The sequence below is a fragment of the Somniosus microcephalus genome, unplaced genomic scaffold, assembly GCF_052327205.1.
Source record: "Somniosus microcephalus isolate GS21.2 unplaced genomic scaffold, FLI_Smic_1.0 scaffold111, whole genome shotgun sequence".
Taxonomy (NCBI): domain Eukaryota; kingdom Metazoa; phylum Chordata; class Chondrichthyes; order Squaliformes; family Somniosidae; genus Somniosus; species Somniosus microcephalus.
The window spans coordinates 281,535-287,534 of NW_028225298.1; positions in this window are offsets into that span (position 1 = coordinate 281,535).

Here is a 6,000-nt window from a genome sequence, read left to right on the forward strand (position 1 = left end):
CTCCGTCCGACAAATGCGCCATCCGACAAACACTCCGTCCGACAAACACTCCATCTGACAAACACTCCATCCGACAAACACTCCGTCCGACAATCACGCCGTCCGACAATCACGCCGTCCGACAAACACGCCATCCGACAAACACGCCGTCCGACAAACACGCCGCCCGGCAAACATGCCCTCTGGCAAGCACGCTGCCGGGCAAACACGCCGCCCGGCAAACACACCACCCGGCAAGCATGCAGTCCGGCAAACACGCCCTCTGGCAAACATGCCCTCTGGCTAACACGCCCTCTGGCAAAAACTCCGTCCGGCAAACTCACCCTCCGGCAAAAGCTCCGTCCGGCAAACACTCCGTCCAGCAAACACTACCTCTGGCAAACACGCTGTCCGACAAACACTCCATCCGGCAAACACTCCGTACACCATAAAGTCCATCCGTCAAACACTCTGTCCGCCAAACACTCCGTCCGGCAAACACGCCGTCCGGAAAACACTCCGTCCGGCAAACACTCCGTCCGACAAACACTCCGTCGAACAAACACTCCTCCGTCAAACACTACGTCCGCCAAACAGTACGTCTGCCAAACACTACATCCGACAAACACTCCGTCCGACAAACACACCGTCCGACAAAAACTCTGTCCACCAAACACTCCTCCGCCAAACACTCCATCTGGCAAACACTCCAAACCCTCCGTCCGGCAAACATTCCATCCGGCAAACATTCTGTCTGGCAAACACTCCATCCGGCAAACACTCCATCCGGCAAACACTCTGCCCGGCAAATACACAGGCCGACAAACACTCCGTCCGGCAAACACACCACCCGGCAAACACGCCATCTGGCAAACACGCCATCCGGCAAACACGCCGTCCGGCAAACACTCCATCTGGCAAACACTCCGTCCGCCAAACACTCCGTCTGCCAAACGCTCTGTCCATCAAAAACTCCATCCGCCAAACACTCTGTCCGCCAAACACTCCGTCCGACAAACATTCCATCCACCAAACACTACGTCCGCCAAACAGTACGTCCGCCAATCACTACGTCCGCCAAACACACCGTCCGACAAACACTCAGTACACTATACACTCCATCCGTCAAACACTCTGTCCGCCAAACACTCCGTCCGCCAAACACTCCATCTTGCAAACACACCAAACCCTCCGTCCGGCAAACACTACCTCTGGCAAACACGCCGTCCGACAAACACTCCATCCGGCAAACACTCCGTACACCATACACTCCATCCATCAAACACCCTGTCCGCCAAAAACTCCGTCTGGCAAACACTCCAAACCCTCCGTCCGGCAAACACTCCATCCAGCAAACAATCCTTCTGGCAAATAATCCGTCCGGCAAACACTCCGTCCGGAAAACACTCTGCCCGGCAAATACTCCGGCCGACAAACACTCTGTCCGCCAAACACTCCATCCGACAAACACTCCGTCCGCCAAACACTACGTCCGCCAAACAGTACGTCCGCCAAACACTACGTCCGCCAAACACTCCGTCCGACAAATACTACGTCCGCCAAACACTCCTCCGCCAAACACTCCATCTGGCAAACACTCCAAACCCTCCGTCCGGCAAACACTCCATCCAGCAAACACTCCATCTGGCAAACACTCCGTCCGGCAAACACTCTACCCGGCAAATACTCAGGCCGACAAACACTCTGTCCGGCAAACACTCCGCCCGGCAAGCACGCCGTCCGGCAATCACGCCGTCCGGCATACACTCCGTCCGGCAAACACACCGTCCGGCAAACACTCCGTCCGCCAAACACTCCGTCCGCCAAACAGTACGTCCGCCAAACACTACGTCCGCCAAACACTCCGTCCGACAAACACTCCTTCCGACAAACACCCCGTCTGCCAAACACCCCGTCCGGCAGACACCCCGTCTGACAGATACTCCGTCCGACCGACACGCCGTCCGACAGACACGCCATCCAACAGACACGCCGTCCGACAGACACGTCGTCCGACAGACACTCCGTCTGACAAACACTCCGTCCGAGAAACACTCCGTCCGGCAAACACTCCGTCCGCCAAACATGCCGTCCGACAAACACGCCTTCCGACAAATACGCCATCCGACAAACATGCCGTCCGACAAACACACCGTCCGACAAACGCGCCGTCGGACAAACGCGCCGTCCGACAAACAGGCCGTCCGACAAACACGCCGTCCGAGAAACACGCCGTCCGACAAACATGCCATCTGACAAACACGCCGTCCGGCAAACGCTCCGTCCAACAAATGCAGCATCCGGCAAACACTCCGTCCGGCATACACTCCGTCCGACAAACATGCCATCTGTCAAACACGACGTCCGTCAAACACTCCGTCCGGCATACACTCTGTCCGGCAATCACTCCGTCCGTCAAACAATCCGTCCGACAAACACTCCGTCCGACAAACATTCTGTCCGACAAACACTGCATCCGACAAACACTCCGTCCGACAAACACTCCATCCGCCAAAGGCTCCGTCCGATAAACGCTCCGTCCAACAAACGTTCCATCTGCCAAATGCTCCGTCCGACAAATGCTCCGTCCGACAAATGCGCCGTCCGACAAACACTCCGTCCGACAAACACTCCATCTGACAAACACTCCGTCCGACAAACACTCCGTCCGACAATCACGCCGTCCGACAATCATGCCGTCCGACAAACACGCCATCCGACAAACACGCCGTCCGACAAACACGCCGCCCGGCAAACATGCCCTCTGGCAAGCACACCGCCGGGCAAACACGCCGCCCGGCAAACACGCCGCCCAGCAAACACACCACCCGGCAAGCATGCAGTCCGGCAAACACGCCCTCTGGCAAACATGCCCTCTGGCAAACACGCCCTCTGGCAAAAACTCCGTCCGGCAAACACTCCCTCCGGCAAAAGCTCCGTCCGGCAAACACTCCGTCCAGCAAACACTACCTCTGGCAAACACGCTGTCCGCCAAACACTCCGTCCGCCAAACACTCCATCTGGCAAACACACCAAACCCTCCGTCCGGCAAACACTACCTCTGGCAAACACGCCGTCCGACAAACACTCCGTCCGACAAACACTCCATCCGCCAAAGGCTCCGTCCGATAAACGCTCCGTCCAACAAACGTTCCATCTGCCAAATGCTCCGTCCGACAAACGCTCCGTCCGACAAATGCGCCATCCGACAAACACTCCGTCCGACAAACACTCCATCTGACAAACACTCCATCCGACAAACACTCCGTCCGACAATCACGCCGTCCGACAAACACGCCGTCCGACAAACACGCCGCCCGGCAAACATGCCCTCTGGCAAGCACACCGCCGGGCAAACACGCCGCCCGGCAAACACGCCGCCCAGCAAACACACCACCCGGCAAGCATGCAGTCCGGCAAACACGCCCTCTGGCAAACATGCCCTCTGGCAAACACGCCCTCTGGCAAAAACTCCGTCCGGCAAACACTCCCTCCGGCAAAAGCTCCGTCCGGCAAACACTCCGTCCAGCAAACACTACCTCTGGCAAACACGCTGTCCGCCAAACACTCCGTCCGCCAAACACTCCATCTGGCAAACACACCAAACCCTCCGTCCGGCAAACACTACCTCTGGCAAACACGCCGTCCGACAAACACTCCGTCCGACAAACACTCCATCCGCCAAAGGCTCCGTCCGATAAACGCTCCGTCCAACAAACGTTCCATCTGCCAAATGCTCCGTCCGACAAACGCTCCGTCCGACAAATGCGCCATCCGACAAACACTCCGTCCGACAAACACTCCATCTGACAAACACTCCATCCGACAAACACTCCGTCCGACAATCACGCCGTCCGACAATCACGCCGTCCGACAAACACGCCATCCGACAAACACGCCGTCCGACAAACACGCCGCCCGGCAAACATGCCCTCTGGCAAGCACGCTGCCGGGCAAACACGCCGCCCGGCAAACACACCACCCGGCAAGCATGCAGTCCGGCAAACATGCCCTCTGGCAAACATGCCCTCTGGCTAACACGCCCTCTGGCAAAAACTCCGTCCGGCAAACTCACCCTCCGGCAAAAGCTCCGTCCGGCAAACACTCCGTCCAGCAAACACTACCTCTGGCAAACACGCTGTCCGACAAACACTCCATCCGGCAAACACTCCGTACACCATAAAGTCCATCCGTCAAACACTCTGTCCGCCAAACACTCCGTCCGGCAAATACGCCGTCCGGAAAACACTCCGTCCGGCAAACACTCCGTCCGACAAACACTCCGTCGAACAAACACTCCTCCGTCAAACACTACGTCCGCCAAACAGTACGTCTGCCAAACACTACATCCGACAAACACTCCGTCCGACAAACACACCGTCCGACAAAAACTCTGTCCACCAAACACTCCTCCGCCAAACACTCCATCTGGCAAACACTCCAAACCCTCCGTCCGGCAAACATTCCATCCGGCAAACATTCTGTCTGGCAAACACTCCATCCGGCAAACACTCCATCCGGCAAACACTCTGCCCGGCAAATACACAGGCCGACAAACACTCCGTCCGGCAAACACACCACCCGGCAAACACGCCATCTGGCAAACACGCCATCCGGCAAACACGCCGTCCGGCAAACACTCCATCTGGCAAACACTCCGTCCGCCAAACACTCCGTCTGCCAAACGCTCTGTCCATCAAAAACTCCATCCGCCAAACACTCTGTCCGCCAAACACTCCGTCCGACAAACATTCCGTCCACCAAACACTACGTCCGCCAAACAGTACGTCCGCCAATCACTACGTCCGCCAAACACACCGTCCGACAAACACTCAGTACACTATACACTCCATCCGTCAAACACTCTGTCCGCCAAACACTCCGTCCGCCAAACACTCCATCTTGCAAACACACCAAACCCTCCGTCCGGCAAACACTACCTCTGGCAAACACGCCGTCCGACAAACACTCCATCCGGCAAACACTCCGTACACCATACACTCCATCCATCAAACACCCTGTCCGCCAAACACTCCGTCTGGCAAACACTCCAAACCCTCCGTCCGGCAAACACTCCATCCAGCAAACAATCCTTCTGGCAAATAATCCGTCCGGCAAACACTCCGTCCGGAAAACACTCTGCCCGGCAAATACTCCGGCCGACAAACACTCTGTCCGCCAAACACTCCGTCCGACAAACACTCCGTCCGCCAAACACTACGTCCGCCAAACAGTACGTCCGCCAAACACTACGTCCGCCAAACACTCCGTCCGACAAATACTACGTCCGCCAAACACTCCTCCGCCAAACACTCCATCTGGCAAACACTCCAAACCCTCCGTCCGGCAAACACTCCATCCAGCAAACACTCCATCTGGCAAACACTCCGTCCGGCAAACACTCTGCCCGGCAAATACTCAGGCCGACAAACACTCTGTCCGGCAAACACTCCGCCCGGCAAGCACGCCGTCCGGCAATCACGCCGTCCGGCATACACTCCGTCCGGCAAACACACCGTCCGGCAAACACTCCGTCCGCCAAACACTCCGTCCGCCAAACAGTACGTCCGCCAAACACTACGTCCGCCAAACACTCCGTCCGACAAACACTCCTTCCGACAAACACCCCGTCTGCCAAACACCCCGTCCGGCAGACACCCCGTCTGACAGATACTCCGTCCGACCGACACGCCGTCCGACAGACACGCCATCCAACAGACACGCCGTCCGACAGACACGTCGTCCGACAGACACTCCGTCTGACAAACACTCCGTCCGAGAAACACTCCGTCCGGCAAACACTCCGTCCGCCAAACACGCCGGCTGCAAAACACGCCGTCCGCCAAACACGCCGTCAGACAAACACACCGTCCGACAAACACGCCGTCCGACAAACACGCCTTCCGACAAATACGCCATCCGACAAACATGCCGTCCGACAAACACACCGTCCGACAAACGCGCCGTCGGACAAACGCGCCGTCCGACAAACAGGCTGTCCGACAAACACGCCGTCCGAGA